This window comes from Cryptomeria japonica, chromosome 6 (assembly GCF_030272615.1).
Source record: "Cryptomeria japonica chromosome 6, Sugi_1.0, whole genome shotgun sequence".
NCBI lineage: Eukaryota > Viridiplantae > Streptophyta > Pinopsida > Cupressales > Cupressaceae > Cryptomeria > Cryptomeria japonica.
Window position 1 is genome coordinate 166,226,163 of NC_081410.1, and position 26,833 is coordinate 166,252,995.

Genomic DNA, 26,833 nt, shown 5'->3' on the forward strand with positions numbered 1-26,833 from the left:
CCATCAGGATGCTCTATGTATACCTCTTCTTCCAATATCCCATTTAAAAATGCAGACTTAACATCCATATGGTATACCTTGAACTTCTTATGGGCTGTAAATGCAAGTAAAGTTTTGACACCTTCCAGCCTTGCTACTGGTGCACAATTTTCTTCATAATCCTATCCTTCTTCTTGAGCATAACCTTTGCAAACTAGTCTTTCCTTGTTGCGAACTACAACACCATCTTCATTTAACTTGTTTCTGAACACCCATTTAGTACCTATAACATTCTTGTTTACCGATCGGGGTACCAGGGTCCAAGTGTTGTTCTTCTCAATTTGATCCAATTCCTCCTCCATAGCTTTAACCCAATGATCATCACCAAATGCCTCCTTAGCACTTCTAGGTTCAATGGTGGAGATCGTGCAAGAGTTCTCTCTTATTTTCCTTCTAGTTAGTACTCCAGCATCCTTATCCCCAATAATCTTCTCAGGACTATGGTTTAGTCTTACATACCTAGGAATAACATGATCATTCTCTTCAGGTTTAGCTTCTTCATTATCATCTTCTTCTGAATTTATTTGTTCCGGTTGAACAAGTACATCAAGATTTGCTTTACTGGTTTCCGATTTAATAGTTTTAGGTTCCAAAAGCAAAATGCAAGGATCTTCATCCCTTTTCTCTGAACTGGTTCCTTCTAAGACTTTAGGACATTCATCTACATGAACATCAACACTCTCAACAATTCTCTGTGTCCTATTGTTGAAGCATTTATAGGCCTTACTCTTGGTGGAATAGCCAAGAAATATGCCTTCATCACTCTTAGCTTCAAACTTTCTTATGTAATCACCTCTTTTAATTAAACACTTTCTACCAAATATTTTAAAATAAATGACATCATGTGATCTACCATACCAATATTCATAAGGGGTCTTGTCCTTACCTCTTTTCATCAGAACTCGGTTCATTGTGTAGACAGTTGTACTTACAGCTTCTTTCCAAAATGTTTTCGCTACACTTCCTTGTATCAACATTGTCCTAGCAGCTTCAACCACTAACTAGTTGTTTCTCTCTGCTATACCATTCTATTGTGGTGTCCTTGGTGCAAAAAGTTGCCGCTTGATACCATTCTCATCACAGTACTTAGTGAATTCCTCATAAGTAAATTCACCGGCTTGATCTATTCTCAAACATTTTATCTTTTTTCCACTCTCTTTCTCAACTAAGGCCCTGAATGCCTTTAACTTACCAAAAGATTCATTCTTATCCTTCAAGAATGTGACCCACATCATCCTTGAACAATCATGAGTGAAGATCATGAAATATCTATCTCCTTGAATGGTTCTTATTCTTATTGGTCCACATAGATCCGTATAAACCAAATAAAACGAGTGCTCTGCTGAGAAGGACTTGCTCTTGAAAGTTGAAGAAGTCATCTTTCCTAACTGAAATTCTTTACAAAGAGCATTAACCAGTTTGTCTAGCTGAGGTAGACCTCTTACTGTCTTGGACTTGCTTACTTTAATAATGTTATCAAAGTTTATATGACAAAATCTCCTATGCCAAAGCCATCTATCATCTATCTTTGCAATCAAACAGTTGCTAACTTTAGGATTAAGATGAAATAGATTACCTCTGGTTTGTTTCCTGGTTGCAATCAATTCACCTTTGCTGTCAAATATTTTGCACTACCATTTCTAAATTCCAGTGGGTATCCTCTCTCATTAAGTTGTGCCACACTCAGAAGATTATGCTTTAGGCCTTCAACCCAATAAACATCGTCGGCACTGCTCTTCCCATTAAGAGAAATAATTCCCTTACCTTTAACCATACAGGGTGAGTCATTGCCAAATCTGACAACACTGCCATCAAATTCCTTCAAGGAAAGAAATTTGCTCTGATCACCGGTCATGTGATGTGAACAACCACTATCAATGATCCAATCATCAGAGTTATCCATCTTGGACACTAGTGCTTTTTTATCTGATATCTCTTCCTTAATAGCTACAAACACAATATCTTCACTAGCATCATCATCAGATTCTTCATCAGTAATACCACTTTCAATAGCTAATAGATAATCTCTCTTTCCTTTGCCCTTATACTTATTGAAATTATCTCTCTTTTATCCATTTTCACCATTAGGACAATTAGCTGCTATATGACCAATCTTGTTGCATGCAAAACATTTTAAAGGTAGTTTACCTCTATATTTACCAGTGCCTCTAGATAGTCATTTTTCCAACAATGTTTCAAGTTCCACTAAGTTGTCTTCATCATCAGCACCTCCGTTGGATCTAGATTCATAACCATGACAAGTATCTCTACTTTTTCTCACACATGGGTCAGAGACAGAAGCTCTAAATGCAAATTCTAGTTTTTGTACACTACCATCATAACCATTTAATTCAAAAGCAGTAAGTTTGCTAATGATAGAGTCAAGAGTTACCTTAGTTTTGTCAATGGACTTCAGCTCCTGAATAGCTACAACTCGAATAGCATAGACTGGTAGCAAGGTTCTCAGTACCTTACTGATCACTATGGCATCTTCCACTTTCCCTCCTGCACTCTTTATTTCACCAACTATCTCTTTTATCCTTTGACCATACTGCTAGATATTCTCACCTTCAGACATTCTCATGTCATCAAAATTTCCTCTTAGGCTATCTTCTTTAACAATCTTGACATGTTCATCATCGCTATAAATATCTTCAAGTTTTTTCCATACTTCATATGTAGTTTCAAGACCATGAACATCTACATATTTAGCATCAGACATGGAACTGATAATAGCCTCCAATGCTTGATGATTTTCTTGTTGTTCTTTCTTTTGATCATCAGTCAGAGTTCCAGTAGTTGTAACATACAGAGTTTCTACATGATCCCAATATTGACTTCCCAAACTCTTAATGTAAATCTTCATTCTATCACTCCATATCCTATAGTTATATTTGTTGAAATTTGGACCTTCTTTCTTCATCATGATCTACAAGATCTTTTCCTCTAGTTGTTAGGATTTTAGGTTAAAGAGGACTTGAGATGCTATGCAATTGATGGTATGATGAAAGAATAAGTATCTAGTAGATTAATGAGAGGGGGGGGATCAGTAAACTGAAAAACTGATACAAACTTCCCAATCTCAAATTCAAACTCACAAAGTAAACTTTCACTATCAAGATCAATACTCAACATCAACCAGTTAACTGCTATAACAACTTAACAGTAAACAACTTCAATCTTGTAAACATCAAAATGCTTAATCATATCTCAACATATTCAATCTCTCAATGCTTCCAGTTATCATGTCTTATCATAAGTCAATCAAATCAACAAATAAGATCATAACCACAAAAACATTCACCTCTTGACACAAATGTTTATACATGGAAAATCCATATAGGTAAAAACCACGATGAGATGAGACTCACAAGGATAGCTATTTGAACTCTTCTGAAGTTCGCCCTGTTAGGAGCCAAGCCTGTTAAAGCTTTTACAATAAGTCCTGTTAAGAATTGATTCTATTAGGAATCACCCGGTTAAGGGATTTACAAAATGCCTTGATGAAAAGAAAAATACCCTATTAGGAGTAACCTTGGTAGAGGGTTTGAGAATCCAAGCTAATGGACCACCTTGTTAGAGGATTTAAGAAGTAACCAAGCTTGTTAGAGCTTACCTAGTTAGGGGATTTTAATTCTGTTGTAATTGTTAGAAAACAACAGGTTTTCTTGATCTGTCTAAATAGCACTACATTTGCTTGATCAGATCCTTTTAAGCTTCAATTTGCTTTCACTCAAACTGCAGATCCATTCTTCGGTTAGGCAACCACACACTCAACTAGTTTCTGCCAACACTTTACCAACACTTTATAAACAACTTCATCGACCTTAAATATATAACAACTAGGTCGGTAACACATCAAAAACCTAATTCTCTCATAGAGATTACAAACAAGTCGGTTCAATCTTGACCGTTAGAAATCGTAACAATCTCTTCACATTCTTCAAGAAAATTCCAACCACTCCATGATCACTGCTTCATCGGACTTTGTAACTCATCACGCACTATGCATTAGATGCAATCCACTTTTCTCATTCCCTAGACAATCAAACAAACGAACAAATGCGCCAAAAACAATCTGAACTTATCCTCATACAATGATCAAACGTGTCACCATCATTACCGCTCATCATTAGATCTTAAACCAACAAACTTGATCAGTTAGGGTTTAACACAAAACAACTAGTAGGGTTTACCGATTACATTGCATAGAAAAGGTTTAACCTTATACACTGGTTTACCGGTTCAACTCACAAACTAACATATCGGTTTACAACATCTTCCTCAAATCTCTTCCTACCATTACCAGTTCAATTGACATCAGTGACAACATAACATATCATTAATCCAATATTCATGCAAATGCTAACATCATCAATCACCTGAGTATCTTCTGATGCAGTCAATCTAGATAAGAAATCTCCTACAACATTTGCTTTGGCAAGCTTGCCAATTATTGTCATATCAAATTCCTGCATCAGCAGTAACCATCTTGCCAATCTTCTTGTGATCAATAGCTTATTCATAAGATATTTGGTTTTTGCATGATCAGTATGAATAAGGATCTGATACCCTGTTATATAATGCTTGAATTTGTTGAGGGAAAATTTGACTGCCAACATTTATTTCTCTATGATTGTGTAGTTAAACTCAACCCCTTACAGGTTCTTGTTGATAAAATAGATTGCTTGCTCAATTGATGCCTCTTTCAGGCCCAAAATAACTCCTATTGCATAATCAAATGCATCTGTATGAATGTGGAATGGGAGATCCCAATTAGGACCCTTGAGCATAGGTGCTTGTGTTAATGTTCCTTTTATATTAGAGAATGCTTTGTCACAATCCTTTGTCCAATAAGTTTCTGCATCCTTAGTCAAAAGGTTATAAATTGGTGTTGCAATTTTGCTGAAGTCTTTTATGAATCACCTATAATACCTTGCATGTCCTAGAAAACTGTTGACATCTTTTTGCTTTGCACGTGTATGGAGACTAGAAATGACTGCAATCTTGGCTAGATCTACCTGTATTCCTGTTTGAGAGATGTAGTGGCCAAGGACCACTCCTTGTTGCATCATCATGGAATACTTTTCACTATTCAGGGACAGATTATGATTTTCACATCTTTGCTAAACTTTTTCTAGTTTTTATAATGCTTTAGCAAAATTAGTGTCATAAGTAGTAAAATCATCCATATAAATTTCCCTACATTCTTGTGAAATGTCTGAAAATATACTTATTACTGCTCTTTGAAAAGTTGCAAGTGCATTGCAGAGACCAAATGGAAGCATTGAATAGGCGTAGGTTCCCCATGGACAACTGCTAGGTGTCTTCTCCTGAACCTCTGGCACAATTTGTATTTGATTGTAGCCACTGAAACCATCTAGGAAACATAAGTATTGTTTTCCTGGTAGTGAATCCAATACTTGATCTATGAAAGGAAGTGGAAAATGATCCTTCTTAGTTGCAGCATTGAGTTCCCTGTAATCAATACAAACTCTCCATTTACCTCCTTTTTTAGGCACAATTACCAAACAAGATACCCATTGCTTGTCTGAGAGTGGGTAGATAAATCCTGCATCTAAGAGATTTTGTAATTCTTCCTTCACAATCTCCCTTAATGCAGGGTTAATTCTTCTTTGTGGTTGCCTCACTAGTGCACAATCATCTCTGATATAGATCCTACGAGTGCATAATTTAGGATCAAGACCCTTCATGTTATGGTACCTCCAAGAAAATGCTTGCTTATGTTTCTTTAACAAATTTGTCAAAGATAGCTATTGCTCTTGGGTAAGCTGACTATTGATGTTCAGATGTTTTCCTTCTGCAACTTGTACTTGTGTAGTCAATTCTATCAAGGTTATCTCACTAAGACTTGGAATTTTCAATTCTCTAGGCAATAATGTAGGCATAATATTCGTTGTTGCAGCAGGAGTAATCAAGAGAAGCATTGGCAAAGGGATTTCTAAACTAGATGCATGGTTGGATGATTCTGCATGAGTCTCATAATCATTTTGGATAATCTGAGACAACATTGCATCTTCATCATACTGTTGCAAGAAAGGGCTTCAATCTATCATCATGAGCTTGGCCACTGAATTAATATCTTCAACTTCTTCTCTGACATTTGGCCAAATACGATTATCTATATCTTTGGTTGGTTGAGTAGGTGGATAAAGAAGCAAATTTTTAGTATTCTTACCATCAAAGATGGCCATGTCTCCTAAACGACATCCTATATAAGCATCTGTTGTGGCCAACCAAGACCTTCCCAAGATAATAGGATATCCTCCTAGTGTGTCTTTAGGGGAAAGGATCATGAAATCTGCTGGATACTCCCATGAATCAAGAGTAGCCACTACATCTTCCACTATACCATCCAATTGGATAGTAGAACTATCGGCAGTAGGATGGTAGCAGTGGGTCTTGGATTGGCAATATTTAGTTTCTATAGGATCTCCTTAGTCATCACATTAATTGCAAAACCTAATTCTATTAAAGCACTTTATTTTGCATATCATTGATGATGTCTGCCAATTGGCCTACCACATGAACAGTTTTGGGATCTTTTGCTTTCCTTCCTGGCTTTTTGAGAAATGCCTCTTTTGTGGATTTCTCATATATTGGGACATCCTTAATGGTTTGAAACAAAGGTATCTTGACACATATGTGTTTCAATTGATCCAGGATGTCAAAAGTGGTTTCTTTCTTATGTTTGACAATTTCTAACCTTTGAGGAAATGGTGGTTCAGGATTAGGTTGGTGGGTTGGTTCAGGATCCTTGAATTATTATGGTTGAGTAGGTGCCTTGGCCAGATTTGGATGCCCCTCTTCCTCCTCAGGGAGCTTAGTTATGAGAGGAGTAGAAGGAGTTGGAAGGGTAGTTCCTGAACATAGGTGAATGTCACCTAAACTCACAACATATAAAGGGTACAAATTTGGACCAGTAGAATAAACCTATTGCTATTGTGGTTTATTATTAGGATTAGGTGTGGGTTGAGCTGGAGACTGAGTAGGTATGGGTTTACTAGCATTAGGATTAGGAGGAGGCATGATAGCTTTTTGTTGATGTTGCGATGGTGGATGCATGTAACCAATTGCCTAGTTTGGCCATTGTTGTCCACCCCTCCATTGGGATGTTTGTTGCCAATTCCCTTGGGGCTATTGTCAATTCACCTGAGAAGGTGGCCATTGAGGTAGAGAATTTTGGTAATCAGGACAATTATTTTGAGGGTTATTCCAAGATTGTGGTGGATACGCCCCAAAATTGGATGGATATTGGTGTTGCCATTGGTTATTAGATGCATAAGAATTCATGTAAGGTCCACTAAAAGATAATGGATTAGGTGGCATACCTTGTCTTGGAGCCAATGGTCTCCTTTGTGCAAAATAGAAAACTTGTTCTTCATCACCCTTAATCAACTTGAACTCAGGTGGAATTTGCTTGCTATCAACATTGGCTACCATTTTAAATTTGCAGTCCTTCTCCTTCTGCCTACAATGAGGATAATATTCTGCTAACATTGCTTTTGCCTCCTCTTGTTTCCTCTTTGCTCGTGGGGTATCCAACTGAGTGGCCATATCATTTATGATATCCTGCTTAAAATTTGAAAGCAAATTAGTTATTTTCGCCCTTGAGACCCCAATAGCAGATGATTTTCCCATACCTCTTCCTTTCTTGATAGTTGCTCCAGAGTAGTTCTAGCATATCTTCTTAATGTTGTCCCAAGGAAGCTAATTAATGTCTCATCCTCCTATTAGATCCATGGCATCAATATAGCTATCACTAACTCCCATGAGGAAAACTAACTTTTGAGATTCTTGGTTAAGAGTATGGTCTGAAGATTTCCTCAGGCAGAACAAGAACCTTGAAATGTAGTCCTTCAAATTTTCATCTTCTCGTTGTTGCATCCTAAAGATGTCATCTCCCCTCATGTTACCACTTCTATAGTATTCTTTGTATTTATCAAGAAATTTTATTTGTATGGCATCCCAACTATTGACAACATCTCTTCCCAAGCTCATAAACCATCTTAGATCTCCTTCATTCAAAGTAGCAAGGAAAAGCTTAAGCCTATGAGCATCAGTGATGTAGTCATAACTTCTACAAAGGATGTCAAATTCAAACAAAAAAGTATCTTGGTCCTCTGTTACAAGCCCATAAAACTTAGGGAGGACCGAAGTAGGGATATTCTTGAGATTATTATTATCTTGTTGGTTAGTGATGGAGAATTCAAAAGTGGGTTGGTTAGGCTGATTTTAATTAGCAGCAACCATTCTTGCTTGATAAAGTATCAAGGCAAATGGGTTATCAACAGGTTCTTGGTCAACAACATCTTTTGGATTATTGAAGTTGGAAAATATATCAGCCAAAGGATTTATCTCATGGTCTTCATCTTCAGACTGATTGTTGGCTTCCTCAAAATGACTATCAGGATAAGGGTCATTAGGAAGAAATCTCCCTAAAAAATCTCTTCTTCTATGCATACGATATCAACTCAATATCAGCCAATTCCACACAAAGAATTTGTGGAAGAATTATGGGCATAACTCATTCAAATGAGAGAATATTCTAAGATTAACTTGCAGTAGTATTTAAACAAGAATAAACTAAAAATGACCCTAAATAACTTCTTAGTTTGACACCATCCCCGACAACAACGCCAAAAATGTATGCCCACTTTAATGGTTCAATAACTAAGCCCTTAAAGATACAACTTAGAGATCACGCATCCATACTAAGTAGCTATCAGGCTCATTATGGAGGTTCATTTAGCTTATCAACCTAGGGACACGAACTTGAAATGGGTCAGCACTGTATGTGCACTAAGACTCTATTATGGCCATCAAGACTTAAGAAAAGAACAATGCTAGAATTGAGATGTTGTAAACAACTAATGAAGGAAGTTGAACTTAAATCAACAACTAATATGAACATGCAAATATTAATCTAACACAGGCTACAAGAATTAGATTCCAAACAACAAATAGGAAACTACTATGCTCGCTTTGGCTGCAGGAACAAACACATGGCATAGTTTTGTGGCTACCAGAATAGTCAACTATTGGAACGATACTAACTACTAAATGAAGAATAACTAATAAGATAACTAAACAAAGTTCTCACCAAGTGGTCCCCCTTGAGTGAGACTTCCAAGATTAACACAAGTGCTGAAAACTCAAAATATCATTTTATTCATCAAAACAAAAGTACATAAGATATGAAAACATGCTCTTAAACTATATTTCAAAGCTGAAAGTAAAGTTACATCATCATATTGTTCAACCTCTTCCAAGAGATCATCTGAACATTATTTATAGAAGCAAAACTACCAACTATCCTAACTAACTGGGCAACCAAATCCACAACATAAGGAGGGTGCCATTTATTGAAAGCATAAAAAGAGGAAAGGGAAGCTCATGCATGAGCTTAACCAAGTCAGATAAGACTTCCTCAATGGAGACATAGCACAGCATGCCCCTAAATAAATTCAATTGATTATATATGATTAATTAAGAAGGTAGTTGAAGCATTAAGTAGAGAAAGCTCCTCTATGTTGGTTATTCCTTGACTCCTTCAACAACCGGCCAGTTGGTAAGTGTCCTACTGCTTGTTGCAAGCTTAATCATAACACCACTTTCTTAGTTAGACCTGCAAAACACATTAGCATATACAAACAACCACATTTCCCAAATCATCTTGAAACAACATTATTTCCAACATATACACCTTTAATAGATAATTGCATAGCATATGCATTAGTATCATAGATTGTTTCAAGGTTGCACTTAAGCCCAAAAGGTAATAGTTTCTAAGGAAATATCATAGTAAATAGTGTCATCATAGTATCAAAGTCGGAAGTATCATCATGATCATCATAACCAATCCTTATAAAACAAGACTATAAATTTTTCTCATTAGTAATCATAGCTTCTATCCAGAAACACCTATTCAACTATGAATGACTTAACATACTTTCAACTCTTTCTATAATTGTTTGGTTCACCCTTTCTACCACCCCATTTTATTAAGAAGTGTACATAGTAGTATTCTACCTAATAATACCTACATTCTTACATAACTCATCAAATCCCTTAGAATAGTTTTCCCCTTCTTTATTAGATCTCAAAACCTTTATCTTACAATCTAATTTCCTTTCAACTAAGGATTTTACTTCCTTAAATCTAGTGAAAATTTTATATTTATGTCTCATAAAATAACTCTAGGTAAATCTTGAAATATCATCACTAAAAGACAAAATTTCTATATTTTTCAATAGATTCAATATTTATAGGACAAAGAATATTTGAATGAAAAATATATAATTTAATCTTAGCTTTATTATTTTGTAATGGAAAATATGCTCTATTTTTTTAGCAAACACATAATGTTTACAAAAATCACATTAGAATAAGAAAAATCACCTGACAATGTCATATTTAAGATATTTTTAAAACGAGATTTAGTTATGTGGCCAAATTTATGGTGCCCCAACATATGTATCTATTTTTTTTTCTTAATTACATTGGTAGAGTTAAAACCAATGGTGGCATATAGCCTAAAAAAAGTTTCTATCCTTATCCCTTTCACCAAATTGCAACCATGCTTATCAAATGCTACATGCATTCTTGAATCATTCAACTTTTACATTGAAATTAAATTTCTAGCTAATCTAGGAATATGTAAAACACCCAAGAGGGTTTTTAACCTTCCATAAATAAAACACAACTATACCTTTCCCTATCTAACAATGGGATATGAATTGTTGTTCCCAATGTATTCTTATCCTCCATCATATTCTTCACATGATAAAAAAAAAGCTTCTTATGAGGAGTCATATGATAGGAGCATCGTGAATCAATCAATTGATGTTCATTAGATATAATGTTACATGAAGGAAAAAAATCTTTTATTCTTGAATTAGAAGACTTTTTTTATGATAGAATCCAACTATTTTTTTTTCTATATTCCTTCTCTGCATGCCTCCTTTTTCCTCAATTCCAACATTTTAAATTTTTAACTTGGAGTCTTAGATTTTCCCTTGGACTTATCTTAGATCCATTTTGATCTCCTTTAGATCCACGTATCTCCTTGGACCTTCCCCCCTAATATGCAGAGCATATTATGAGTTATCCATATGTTTCTTTCTCATTTCTTGTGACAACAATGTTCCAACAAGAGCATCCATCTTGGGTTCTTTAAGATTAATACTCAAATATGTTCTTTATCTTAACATCAATAGAAGCTAATTGACTTAAAATAAAATTAAATGCATTTACATGCTCAAATATTGAATCACCCTCCATTTTGAGAGAAAAAAATCTTTATGAATACAACTTATTTAGCAAAATGTTGTCTTGGTAGATCTCACCGAATAATTTTCAAAGATCATATGTTATTTTATCTTCAGAAACATTCAGTAGGAAAAAACCTTCAAGACAATTGAATGGTTCCCCGTGTTTTCTTATCTATATTATCCCACTCATCTTGATCTATCTTGTTTGGTTTCTTATTCTTTGTTATTTCCAACAATTGATTCCTCTCTTTAGGGAGATACTCCATCTTTGTTTCATAACTCATATTCGTTTCCTATTTGAAAATTATAATTTCCAATCAAGATGAGGATGTAACCATGGGTTCTACATAAATATATGAAACAAATTTAATGGTCAAGATTCCTACTACAACTCAAAAATCTTCACACTTACACCCATGAAGAAAAGCTAGTAAATCTCTAATACAAAATACTATAAATGAAGGTGAAAAATTATAGATTAGAATTCCTAATTCAACTATAAATCTAATAATTTTCTAGTAGATAACTAAATGGAGATTGTAAGAAATAAAATCAGCAACACAAAGAAATGTGGAACAAAAAAAATAACACAACATATTGTTCATGTGGAGACACCATATTAGAAAAAAAAAAACACCAAGAAGAGAGGCTCAAGTGTATGCTATCCAATAAAATAGAGATTGTATATAATTCTTCTTTTCTACTCGTCTATCTTCAATCCTTTAGCACCAAGAAACATAATTTTTACTCTTTATACAAAATACATCATTCCTACCTCCATAAACACCTCTTATATAAAATTGTCACCCCCTAGGGCATCTAATTTGGTTTACACATTCCAATTACCCCCTTTTAAGAATTTAAACATTAATAGGTATCCTGATCTAGGTTACAACTCACTAACCAATATTGACACATATTTCATCGTCATGAACACCTCATTTGTACACATTCCAAAGTACTTTTTTATTCTTTTGCAAGGTGTTATAACCATCCAAAATAATTACAAGTTTGCACAAAAAACTCATGGGAAGATGGGTGCCCAAAATTATCATTACCATTCCCTAGTAAAAAATTAATTAATGTACTAGTAAAACCTTGATGGTTAAAAATAATTACTACCAATGGTGGATCCATCATCTCTTATTAATCACTTACAAATAATATTAGGAGCTATTAAATACATAATATTTACAAAGTTAATGGCACCTTAATCATAAGAATATGAATCAATATGATGTAAATCCATATTCAAATAAAAAGGCCAATTTATTGCACATGAAATACCAAGCTTTTCTTTTACTAGCTCTCCAATGCGTGGGAAGAGTGCCACCATTATCATATGTCATCTAAACCATATTAAATTTACGACAATAGGTATTGAATTGATGATCCAACACCACAAGGAGGACCTTGCAATAACTCATTAGAATCATAAACATTAATAACTCCAACAAGATGATATTCAATAACAATGAGGATTCAAATTACTCAATTGGTCGGGTCACAGCCATGATCAACCAAATGTGTGTGCCACTTAGGAGAAAAAAAAAGTGGCAATCTCTTCATGATTCACGTCATGGTCATTACTGAAGAAAAAACTAGTTGATCAAATAACACGCTAAGAAATAGAAAGAAAAAACCAACGACCTTAACTTCTTCAAGCAAAGGATTTTAGAGCTACAAATCATTGATGAGAACCTCTCACACAATAGTTATTGGGGACATTATTAGTACCTTGAATATTCTAGGAGATAAAATTCATTTATTAGAATCAAGTTTCATATCATCACCATCCAACTCATTAAGAGTGAATTGTTGATTTAGTACAAGATTCTCTTGAGAAAAACTACCCAATTGAATATCATGAATTTTAATCTTTTTTTCTAGCAATGAATTATGTTTCCATATGGCTTGGAGAATTGTAGGATTGACATGGGATCTTAGGGGGAAAAGGAGAACGAGAAATATTTTTTTGTTGAAAAGATAAAATGGATGTTATATGAGGCATTCTAGAATATTTAGGTTGACTGGACACCTCACCATTAGATGGAACCGCATTTTTCTTCTTATATTGAGATATTGAAGAGATGCTAGAGTATAGCACAATAGATTGAATACTATCATTAGCCAAATTTCTTAGCTTGAGCTCTAGCATTATCGGTGCTTTAGCTATTTTTATGATTTTTCACTATAGTTCACCCTTAATCATTTTTAGATGGAAGATCCTTATGTTGCAAGGTGTACCCCCTTAGTATCCTTGTGTTGTGCAACATAGTGCTTGATTTTGTGACATGGCTTAACCATCTCATGTGGATTCTATAAGTCTAGTGGTTGTGTTTAGACATTAACTAGTCAATCTTTTGGTGCAACTATAATCATACTTCTAACAAGTGGTATTAGAGCATGGGTCACAGGTTCAAACCCCCTTGCTTGTGCTAGGGGGGTTGTTGCAAGGTGTGTGCCCTTGGTCTCCTTGTGTTGTGCAACACAATGCTTGGGTTTGTGACATGGCTTAACCGCCCCCTGTGGATTCTATAAGTCTATTGGTTGTATCGGACATTAATAGGTCAATATTTTTGTGCAATGACAACCGTACTTCTAACACCTTAGTAGGTTTAGAAGAACACTTATTGCAAGGGGACGCGAAGGTAAAAGCACAAATCTTATTATTAGAGGATTGACATGCGAAATAAGTGTTGGTCAAATTAAGATAAAGGCCATGTCAAGTATGGGATGAATGAATTTTTAAAATTTTAAATGAGGTCAACCTCTATATAGACTCACTTTTGAGGATGAGATGAGAAGAATTTGTTAGGCTCAACAAAAATAACTTTACCAAGTGAATACCATTTGTATTCAGTAACTTCTAGCAAGGTAACGAAAAACTTGGGAATTATATCCAGATCAACACCTAAGAGTATTTTTTTATCAATAACCATAAGCTATTGAGCCCAAAGGTTGAAAAATCAAAAGGAATGCACAAAAAAACTAGGGTCCATGCCAAAGAGTAGCGTTTATATGACTAGCTTTGGAAAAATAATTAAAATCCTTGGTGAGGTTTTGAATGACATTAAGGAATACCCCATGTGGGATGCAATTCTTCTTGACACAAAACCTAAGAATACTTTTAAGAGGAATTCCCTCAACAAAGTAACTTATTAAAGAAAAATGTTTGAGCCATTTACAAGCACTATCAAACTATGGGATGGGTAGGGCCACATTCAAAGGGGAATCAAAGTTCATACCTTGTGAAACACCTTGGGAGAAAAATTGAGTGCACTTATTTGGACGAGCCATCATCAAGAGCCACCAAACCTTACACAATAGCATAAACTATTGGGTTGACAAAGTTTGAGATCATTACAAAAGAAAAATTTTATAAAAAAAGCATAGTAAATGTAGAAAATTAAAAAAAAAAAAAAGCAAGGGCCAAAATCCTATCCATAAATCTTTTTAGAACTTTTTGTTTTTTATGGATTTGATTTTAGATATGTTTTTAGTATCTATTTGTCTTTAATTTTGTTTGTATTTGAAAATGGGGTAGTGTTAAAACACATTTTAGGTGTCTATTTTATTTAGACAAAAGATTTAGAACTATTTTACTAATTCATCAAATCCTTTTCTTGATAAACAAATATTGAAGAGACATTGTGTAAAAGTTACAAGTGTCAACAATGTTTGATGTAATCATGTATTTACATGTTTAATGCAAATGCAAGTGTTCTATGATGGTGTATAGTTCTTTGATATGTGCTTCCACTAAAATTTTAAATGAAACTTTTTACTCAATATGAAATGTTTTGATGAAAAAAAATCAACCTATAATAATTAAAATTTGAAAGTATTTGTTTGATAGGTAAAATTTTTAATTTGAATTAAGGAAATGTGACTATTTGCATGAATTAGTTAAAATGAGTGTGAAAGCATAAAGCATCATGGGTGATTTAATCCCAGGGCTTGATGGGATGGGGGATTGATTGTCAAATGCTTGTCCATTTCATACAAATTAGACAAGGAAACACGAAAGAAACAACACCACCATGATTAGGCATAAAGTTCTAAAGAATTTTGAAACAATATGAAAGATTTTTCCTCCATTCCCCACCTTACTTTTAAGAGTGGTCCCATTGAATGACTGGTTTTAATTAGTTGCAGACAACATTTATTTCATTGGGTTGTTTCTTAAATATGTTCGAAAGAGACTTTTATAAATAGTAGTTGTACTATGTAACAAAGAAAATTTGATTAAATTATTTCTTAATTTATTATGATTACATTTGAGGCATGGAAATGATCTTTCAATTCTAAAATTAATATTTAAGTATCGGTTAAAGTGATTATTTTATATATGAATTATTATTTTTTGATTTGTATGTTATGATAGTATATAAAAAGACAAACCTTAATTTAATTTGATCTAAAATTCATGTCTCTTATTTTAAGAATTACATCATCATTTAGAGAGTATCATGGCACATCATTATATTAATAATTAGCATTAACATCATATCAACAAACTATACATACTATATTATTACTTGGCATGTATTCAACCATTGTTCAAATTATTAATTTGGATTCTAGGGTGTGACTAATGTGTTTATTGACACCCCTAATTTTCAAGAAAAGGTCCAAATAAAAAGGTAAATGAATTTCAAACATCAAAGGTTGTACACGTTAACTCCACAATCAAGGGTTGAATTTGTAAATTAGGTTCTAATTTGCATGTGTGGAGATCATTTTGCAATGGAGAAGGGATCCAAAGCAACGAAAAGAATATTCAGTAGCCTATCAATACATAACAATCATATTTTTTAATTACAAAGCACTAATATGGGTCACTACGTACAATCTTTAGCAAGATAGTCCATTGCCACAATTCAAGATAACTCATTGTTCCCTATTTTATCATTTAGAGAAGCATAATTAGTGTTGTTATTGTTTGGATACATTATTCAAAGGAAAATTATTTATCCATAACTTATTTGCAATTATTTATTTAAGGTTATTTGCATAGGAATCATTTATTTTTTATACATAAAACTATGAACTAAACATTTGAAACCCTTAATAGTTTTGATTTTCTAGATATGTTAGAATTTTAGATGTAATATTTTGGATTGCTTATATTTATTATTTGATTAGGGTTTAATGATTTATTGATTTGTTTTGATTATGGTTTTGGGCTTTTATTATTTGTTATGCCTTCGGTTCTTACCATTGGAACCAATCTATGATTGTGCTTCATTTAAATTAGAGCTTTCAACATGGATATTTTCCCACTCTCCAGCCATATTTTCTTCCTATCTTATTATGCTTATAATATCACCCTATATGCATTTCATACATCTAATATTGATTCATGTGATGTTGTTCCACCTAGAAAGCCTATTATTTCTAGACATCATGGTAGTTGTCTTATATATTTGTCTCTTTTTCTGTATCTTTTCTTAAGGAGTATAGTGGCATGTTTTTTTTATGGTTACTTTTTTGGTGTGCATCATTATGACATCTTTTGTTTAGGACCACCTCTCTATGAGATCAATGAGCCTCCACGTCATTTCCAAAGAATAATAAATGACACACGACCACAAACATAGTGATCCCCGTAGCTCCACAAAAATCCTAAATTCGATGTCATGTGACTATATAAATCCAAGAAGAGCAAGAACAAAGAGAAAACCTACAAATCAAATCAATTAGCATGCCCTTCTACACATACCTTTAAATGGTGTAGTTATGATAATTATGATATCCTTCTTAAAGCCTTACACAAAATACATTATCCACATCTAACTATGATCAATATGTATGCATGTCAAACCAAATGAGTATCAAACCAAATAATCTATTCCCAAACTAAGAGAATGATCCCAAAACGTCTTCTAAACTCCACATTAATGCTTGATATCATAAATGAACTCACATGCACGAGAAAATAAACATTCCATACACTCCTCTAGTGAACCCTCCAAATGTAAATAAGCAAGCTCAAGATCCATATTCATCATAATTTAAAGAAAAAATAACTCATGCTAAACAATCCTTGAATAAATCTCCCAAAACTAATCATCACGGCTTTAGACTCATTCCCATCATGAAATAAAAGCATGAAACAAAATGCATAAAAAAAGGTGGGCAATACCTTTCCAGATGATTTATTGTCAAGTATACCAAGAGTGGGGAATGCTCCTTGAATACAACCAATCCATCATGACTCATCCAAGAAGAATCTCCTCATAGGTCCATGTTGAACTCATGTCCAAACAAGTTGTAGGTTCCTTGGATTTTCTATTGATATCTCACCAAAGAGTATCCATCTGAACACATTTTCCTAATCCTAATAGATCTCTTAGCCTCACCTATGCTTCCAAGTATCCATAAGCACCTAATTCTCCAAGCATCCATGAAAACCTATAACACATTTCCCTAATCACAATAGGTCTCCTATCCTTACAAAAGTAAAAAGAGGCAAAGAGGCAAAGATCCATTTGTTTTATAGTGGAAAACTGCTTGGTTGGAAATTTGGTTATTGCATGCCTTCCTTCATGACATGGTTTGCAACTAGTATATAAAGAATTATTTATCTTAGATATGTATCTTGTTGTACCTTTTTAACTAGTCTTCATAAGATCATCAAAATTGATATTTCCCAACCTTTTATACCAAAGCCAACTTTCTTCCCTTTCTATAGAAAAATAGTTATGTCCATTGAATTCAATGAGATGAGATACATCATTGTCATTCCTAATTCCTTGAACACAACTAATTCATTAGTATTAATTTTCTTGATTTGACAAACCTTTACATTGAATGAGAGATTGTAGCCTTTATCACACATCTAACTTATACTTATATGATTGTGTTTCAAACTTTGTGCATACAAGACATCATAGGTTTTTGTCTTTCATCCATCAAGACTCAAAGTACCCTTACCAATAATCTTAGCAATAGAGTTGTTAACAAGAGTCATAACTCCTCTATAAAAATTGGATATGGAGGTAGCCACCCAAAATCTACAAGCCTCATGAATAGCACAACACACACACACACACACACACACACACACACACACACAGAGAATAAATGAGAAATGAGACACGAACAACCTATATTATTATCAATGATGCAATAAAACTAGACAAATGTACATAGAATACCCCTTGGTTATAAAGCCAAGGTGAGTACAAAGGAGTTATCGAGATAATGACAAGTTTCATTATGTCTTGACATGATAACCTAAATGAAGAGCTATCATCCCACCTAAAGTAGATAGGTGATAGTGTGATAACATTGAAAAATGTGGATCACCCACCAAAGGTGAAAAAATCCATCCATAATAGGTGGATATGATAAAGTAATAACATGATAAGTCCACCTAAAGTGGAAATACTTCAACTACTCCTATGTAATTCCCTAAGTAAGCTTAAGTGACATTTGATTAGGACCTAGGAGAGGATTACACAAGGTAAAATAACTCAACTACACCAACACCCCCCCTCCCCCCCACTTTAGTGCAGCTTAGGGAGAATTTACATAAAAGGTAACAATGCAAGATGGGTCTTAGCTACTAGACCATGTTAGGTACCCATGTACAAATTCAATGCAATATCTCACAAAAAAAGATATAAAACCCAATGTGAAAAAAGTCCACCCTAAAAGAGAGATGAAAAGACAAAAGAACTCTCAAAGAAGAATGAGAAGGACAAAACCCCATGAGAGGAAAAAGTGCCCCCCATAAGAGAGAAGAAGAAGAGTATCCCCCTCAATATAGATTGTGCAACAATGGTAGATGCTCTGATACCATGTAAGAATTGGCTATGGAGGTAGCCACCCAAGATACAAAGGAGTGAATGAGATAATGACAAGTGTCGTTATCTCATGACATGATAGCCTAAATGAAAAGCTATCATCCCACCTAAAGTGGATACGTGATAGTGTGATAACACCATAAAAGGTGGATCACCCACCAAATGTCAAAAAGTGCATCCACAAGAGGCAGATATAATAAAGTAATAACATTATAAGTCTACCTAGAGTGGAAATGCTCCAAGTATTCCTATGTAATTCCCTAAGTAAGCTTAAGTGACATGTAATTAGGACTTAGGAAAGAATTCACCAAGGTAAAATACCTTAATTACACCAACATCCTCCATCAAATTTTTTTAAGTTCATGAATTTTCTCTTGTCTCTATTCATGTGATTGAACATCCACTATCAATGATCCACAAATTTTTCTCTTTTTGAGCATGAAGTGTAGTTTAAGCAACTATGGATTTTTTTTTATCTTTGTCTTTTTTATCTTCTTTTTCAAACCTTATCTATTTCATTCTTTTGATTTACTAAGTTATTTTCTTTTACATCTAACTTAGGAGGACTTACAAAATTACTTCTATGATTTCTTGCAATAAGCCCAAAATTATTGTACTTATGACAAATAATATTGAAACTAAATAAAGGTGCAAAAACATTTATGCTAACAAATTTATTTCTTTTTACATGAATCTTTCTACAATTCATTGCCTTATTACCAAATTGATTTCAATTAAAGTAGTAACCAAAAAAGAAAATGTGACCCTGATATTATATGCTTGTCCTCTTGATACTTGTCTTCCAGGTTTCCTATTTTTTCTATGCACTTGAATGAAACCATCATCTTACTTCTTGTTTTCTCTTGTTGCCTGAAATTGTTATCTTCTTGAACTTCTAGAGTTACTTTCTTTCAAAATCCCAAAAAATAATTTCATGGGAAGCTTTGTCACCTTGTTCTTCTATGTCTCATTGAATCCAATACCAATTGTGATATGTGGAGACCTTTGACCACCTATGATGTCATTTAAGATCTCAATTATTTTTCTAAATGTTAATTTTAGCTTATTATTTATCTTATCTCTTGTCAAAAACCTTTTTGTCATAACTTTTTATATCCTCTTTTCTTCTTCTACTTGTATCTTCAATTCAATGACCAACTTCTCTACCTTCTCAATATTCTAAGATAACCTATCATTAGCTTTGTAATGTTGAAAATTGGGAATTAGAGTTTCAACAGGTGAATCTACAAAATAGCCTAATTAACACCACAAAATTGAAAGATGGGTGAACCCAATAGATCTAGCCTCAATCCTACTAAGGAAGAGCTAAGAAATCTAATTAGGTTCACTTGGTTGTGGGGTTTATCCTCTTTCTAAGTTGAATGTTGAATGTTTATAAATTAGGGCAAAAATTGGTGATTATTAAAAAGATTAGGCTCAAATAATGAGTTATAAATGTCGTACAGAGCCAACAACCTATATCTGAGCAAAATAAGATGTCACAGATCTATTCCTAGAAGTTCAGCCTGATTTTTCAGGACTAGGTAGTATCAATTCACCATGGTCCTTCGAATTTTCCATCGTCAAAAGTTGAACATGTTTGTCTTTGTCAACTCTATCAATCCTCCTAAATGTAGCTTTGTACATGTTTCCTACGCACAAAAATAAGGGGGAAATTGTTGGGAATAGTGGTTTGCCTAAGTCAAACCCCAATTTAGGAATTGACCTTGAATGAAATAATGCAAATATTGAAATAAATGTTGAATAGATATACCTGAAATTTGTAATTGTTTATGATGATGCTTCACTCTTTAAATGTAATCATAAATGTTGTATGAAATGGCATGACAAACACAAAACCCTAATCACATGCGCATTGTTGCATGAAAATATACATGACTTTGCTCCATAATGATTAAAGAATGAACATGTCACCTTGAAATTTTGTCAAAATACTTGATGATAAATGCTTCACAAATGCACGAATAATGGGGATGGAGACTTAGATTTATTAGATGAAAATAGGTTGGTAAAATGTCTTTGTATAGGGGTTTCTAGGTAAATTACTAATTAGTCAGACCTCCAACAGTCATGTATAGCCACGGGGATGAATTCTCAGTGGGGAAATGCAACACCCACCCTATTTCAAATTTGGCCCCCTTTGAGGGGGACCATGGCATTTTAGGGCACCATGGTCTAGGTCCCACTGCAAAGGGGACCAAAACAAAGTACTAGGAAGGTGGGTACCACTCTGTGGAACCCACAACAAGTTGTACATTGTATCAAAGTTGGGTAATCAACACAAATACAACTTAGAGAGGGGATGAGGATAGAGTACACTAAAGTAGGAGCACAAACATGAAGTGTAAATTGGACCAGTGATAATTTACAACGCTACAAGATTTTACTTCTTTTGTAATCCTCTTCTTTATTCTTTTGATCTCTTTTCCAGTGCAATATAATTATTCCACAAGGTCTACCTCATCATCGTCAATTCCAAAATTCATTCCTCCTGCATCATTATTAGTATTTTTTATAGCCATGAATAGATATTTTTCTCCCTCACTCATAGAAGTGCATTAAGCATTGGTGCAGGAGCACCTAAGTTGTCATCATGCCTCTATGAGGCAAGCTATGCATCATTTGTGTTTTGATCCATTAAAATAAACAATAAGGTCCTTAAGACCATTAGTTTGTATGTGGAGTCTCAATAGGAGTCATGTTGATAAAATTTGTCAAAATTGTCAAAGTTGTCATTTTGTGGGAAATGTGTATTAATGGGTCTAATATGATTTTTTTTTATGTATGAAGGTATTTTAGTCCTATTTGAACCTATTAATATTATTTTTGAGTCATAAAAGTCTTGGTTTGAGTCTAGGTTGCATTTTTTATCAAATTATCAATGTTGCCAAAATGTTGTCAAGGCAACTTTTACATTTTAAGAGAAAATAGGGGTTGGTTAGTTGAAACAAATTTGAAAAGTGGTTATAAATATTGGGAAGGATTGGGAAAAATTTTAATACACATACCCTCATTCATTCTAAGGTTGGATATGATATATGAAGCAAGAAGATCAATAAAACTTTGATGTATCTACATTTTCTAAGTTACTTCCCACATAGTAGACTGTTTTTTAGCACTTCTCATTATCCAAACTAATTCATTCGCTTTTAAAACCTATTATATATGATTTTTGGATTAATATAATTTATTTCAAACTTTGTTTCATTTTATTTCATTGTGGTTTGGCAAAGATATCTTATTTTTTGTGAAAACAATCCAAACCCTAGATCAGGGTATCCCGAGACTGAAATAAAATGATTTTGTTTTATTCCCTAGTTGATTGTCCTCACCAACTGGTGGAATCTTGTAAAATATTATTTTGTTTCATATTTTTATGGTTTCAATACTTCGTGATGATGTTGGTATGTGCAAATAGATGGCAAGATGACTGGTTTTTAGTGTCTCGGACTGAGAACACAGGATGTGCATGGGTTTAAGTGGTGAAAATACAACAAAGGTATTTGGAATGTCTTTTGATTAGAGATAAGGTTGTGACAAAGTCTCCTTTGTATGATTAAAGGGTATGTGATTGGTATACGCACTATAAACAAGGAATTATTTTGACTATCCTTACAAAACCCATGGTTGTCACAGTTTGACAGTGTATTGTGCCATTATACTTGCAAGGCTAGGAAGGGGGTTTGATGTTGGGTTTGGTGACTAAGAGGAAGATAGAGAAATATTCAAATACCAAGGTTTAATAAATGACTCAAGAATCTATGATTACCCTGCCCTTAACATGACTGTCCTAAATGAGAGTTGTGGTTGTTTAGACCAGTATTGTAGCAGTAGTGTCCATTGTGTTTTCTTGGGTGGTTGGGAGGGTAGATAACCTTGAGGGAGTGTGTTGAGAATTCCTCATAAGTATTTCAAGAGGGGTATATGTATTTTTGAGCATCCATTGCATGTTGTGAGTGGATATTGGGAATCTTAGAGAGGGATTGTTGTTGAGTAAGTGATTACCAAAAGGGTGTTGATAGAGGTGAAGTGTTGGAAAGTTGGGATTGAGATCTAATCATGTTATTTTTCCCTAGTTGAGTGTATTTCAAGGGTTGGAGGTGCGTTGAGAAGCATGGGTGTGTTTTTGGGGTGTTCAATCCTTGTGAGTAACCTATAGCCTTGTGAGGGGTTCGTGAGTGAGTGGAGAGTTATCACCTAATAGGATAGGTGAGTTGGGAGGAAGATATCCTCCTATTGGCTGAGTTTGTTGGATGATCTGCATTAAAGTGGTATCATAGAAAAGGGGGTAGGTTCCTTGAACATAGAAAGAAGTAAGTTTGAATAGTTTAAGGAAAGATGCCTCCAAAAGTTGGATTGACAGTTGCTAGATAATTGAAAGCCCTAAAAGAGAAGGTTGCAGCGTTGGTAGCCAGAGATAGAAGGAGAAGAGATATTGAAGGTGAGAGTGAGAAAGAAGAAGAAGGTGAGAATGAATTCCCTCAAGAGATAGAGTTAGATCCAGAGGAAGCAAGGACAGTTAGGCTCCTAAAGGAAGTTAAGGCAAATGACGGCAAAGCCAAAGCATATTTACCCATGTATGGAGGAAAACTAGATGGAGAAGAACTCATAGATTATATTGGAGCATTGGAAAACTATTTTGAATGTGAAGAACTCGAAGAGAATCTAAAGGTGAAGGTGGTTAAGTCAAGATTGAAAGGACATGCTCTACTTTGGTGGGATTATGTGCAAGACGATAGGTGGAAGAAGTACAAACCAAAGATAACTTCATGGAACAAGATGGTGTAGAAGTTGAAAGGAAATTTCTTACCTAATGAATACAATGTCGGGTTGTACAAAAGGTTGAAAAATCTAAAACAAAAAGATATGGATGTACAAGAATACACTAAGGAATTTTATAAGTTGGATATAAGAGCAACACATGAGGAAGATGATGAAGAGAAGGTGGCAAGGTATATCAATGGGTTGAGGTACAATATTCAGGATGAACTTCGTCTCACAACACCAAGAATAGTAGAGGACTACTATAAGTTGGATATGAAGGCTAAGGAGAAGTTGGAAAGAAGGCAAGAGAGACAAGGAAGAGGTAGAGTAAACACCAACAAAGGAAGAGGAACAAGACGGACTCAAGAAGACCAAGGGGATACAAGCAAGGGTAAAGATCAAGTTACTAATTTTAGAGGAGGATTTAAAGGCACAAGAGGCAGATTTGGAGGAGGTAGAAGTTCTAAAATATTCACGGGAAGGTGATACAATTGCAATGAAGTTGGTCACCTAGCATTCAAGTGTCTAGAAAAACAAGGTTTATCATCAGGAGATGAAAGAAGAGGTGAGAACAGGGTTCAACTTGTGCAAGAAGAGGATGAAGGAAGTGTTAATTCTCTAAGAGGATGTGAAGCAGAAGTTGGAGAGACATTGATGCTAAGAAGAACGCTATTACAAACATCCAAAGAGAAAGAACCATTGTATAGGAAATCTCTCTTCAAAACCTCATGCAAGTGCAAGAATAAGGTATGTAAGGTTGTAGTTTATTCAAGTTCTACTAAAAATATGGTCTCAATTGAAATGGTTAGTAAGTTGAATTTACCAAGGATTCCTCATGAGTTTCCATATAGGGTGTCATGGTTTAATGATAAGAAATCTCTTTTGGTAAATGAACAAGCCATTGTTGAGTTTTCTATTGGTGAATATAAGGATATGGTGCTTTGTGATATTGTACCCATGGACTGTTGTCATTTACTTCTTGGAAGACCATGGCAGTATGATAGGCATACATTGTATGATGGGAAATAAAATACATATACCATATATAAGGACAAACATATATATTGTTTCCTCTTCTAGAGGGATATGAGGATGCAGGTACAAAGACTAAGGTGATCATGTGTGGGAAGAAGGAACTTATACGAGTTGACAAAAATGATTAGTGTTGTAGCAAGCAACCTGAAAACAAAATCAAGTGTAAAGGATGAGTGGGTGGTTGATTGGCAAGATAATGTTTTATTGGAATGGTAGTGTTCCCCTTGGTGAGGGGTAAGGTCATTGAACAATGTGAAAGTGTAGGTACAAAGGTACAAGATGTTGTTAGGACAGTGAATTTGATGACAGATGTACAAGGACAACTTGGACAAGGAGATGAAGAACACCATGCACGTGAAGTTGCAGTGGAGAGGAAGGAAAATGAATGGGTTTCTCATTAAGTTAAGATTTTGTTTGAATGCAGGAGGACAACCCCAATGACATGTCTCAGTCCAAGGACAATGGACATACCACATTCAAATTTGAACACAAAAGTGCAATCCCATTTATATGCCAACAAGATCATGGCTCCCAGATGGCATCCATAGTCTCAATGCTTGAACCCATGGAGCAGACCTATATATGATCATGCATTTGGACAACATAATGGAGTGGATACCAGTCCTCACTCATGGGACATGAGTTCTATTCTAGGGGGGTTGTATGGTGCAAGGGCACCTAAGTTGTCATCAAGCCTTTATGAGGCATGCCATGCATCATTTGTGTTATGATCCATTAAAATAAACAATAAGGTCTTGAAAGACCATATATTATGTAATAAGGCCATTAATACCATTAGTTTGTATGTGGAGTCTTAGTAGGAGTCATGTTGATAATATTTGTCAAAGTTGTCATTTTGTGGGAAATGTGTATTAATGGGTCTAATATGATATTTTATGATGTATGAAGGTATTTTAGTCCTATTTTGACCTATTCATATTAGTTTTGAGTCAAAAAATTCCCGGTTTGAGTCTAGGTTGTATTTTTGATAAATTTGTCAATGTTGCCAAAATGTTGTCAAGGCAACTTTTACATTTTAAGACCAATTAGCGGTTGGTTAGTTGAAAAAAATTTGAATAGTGGTTATAACCATCGGTAAGGATTTTTTGAAATATTTAAATACACCTCCCCTTGATCATTCTGAGGTTGGTTGTGATGTATGAAGCAAGAAGATCAATAAAACTTTGAAGTTTCTACATTTTCTGAGTTCTTTCCCACGTAACAGATTGTTTTTTAGCACTTCTCATTATCCAAAATCATTCGTTCACTTGGAAAACCTATTGGATATGATTTGGGGATGAATATACTTCATTTTAAGTTTTTTTTCATTTGATTACATTGTAGTTTGGCAAAGATATCTTAATTTTTGTGAAAACAGCCCAAATCCTAGATCAGGGTATCCTAGGACTGAAATAAAATGATTTTTGTTTTATTTCCTAGTTTATTATCCTCACCAAGTGGTGGAATCTTGTAAAATATTATTTTATTTCATATTTGGATTGTTTCATGACTTCATGCTGATGTTGGCACGTGCAAATAGATGGCAAGTTGACTGGTTTTTAGTGTCTCAGACTGAGAACACAAGATGTGCATGGGTGTAAGTGGTGAAAATCCAACAAAGGTATTTGGAAGGTCTTTTGATTGGAGAGAGGGGTGTGAGGGAGTCTCCTTGGTGTGATTAAAGGGTATGTGAGTGGTATAACCACAACAAACAAGTAATTATTTTTTACTGTCCTTACAAAACCCATGGTTGTCACAGTTTGACAGTGTATTGTGTCATTATACTTGCAAGGCTAGGAAGGGGGTTTGATTTTGGTTTTGGTGAATGAGAGGAAGGTAGATAATCCCTTTTACCATTAGGTCAAT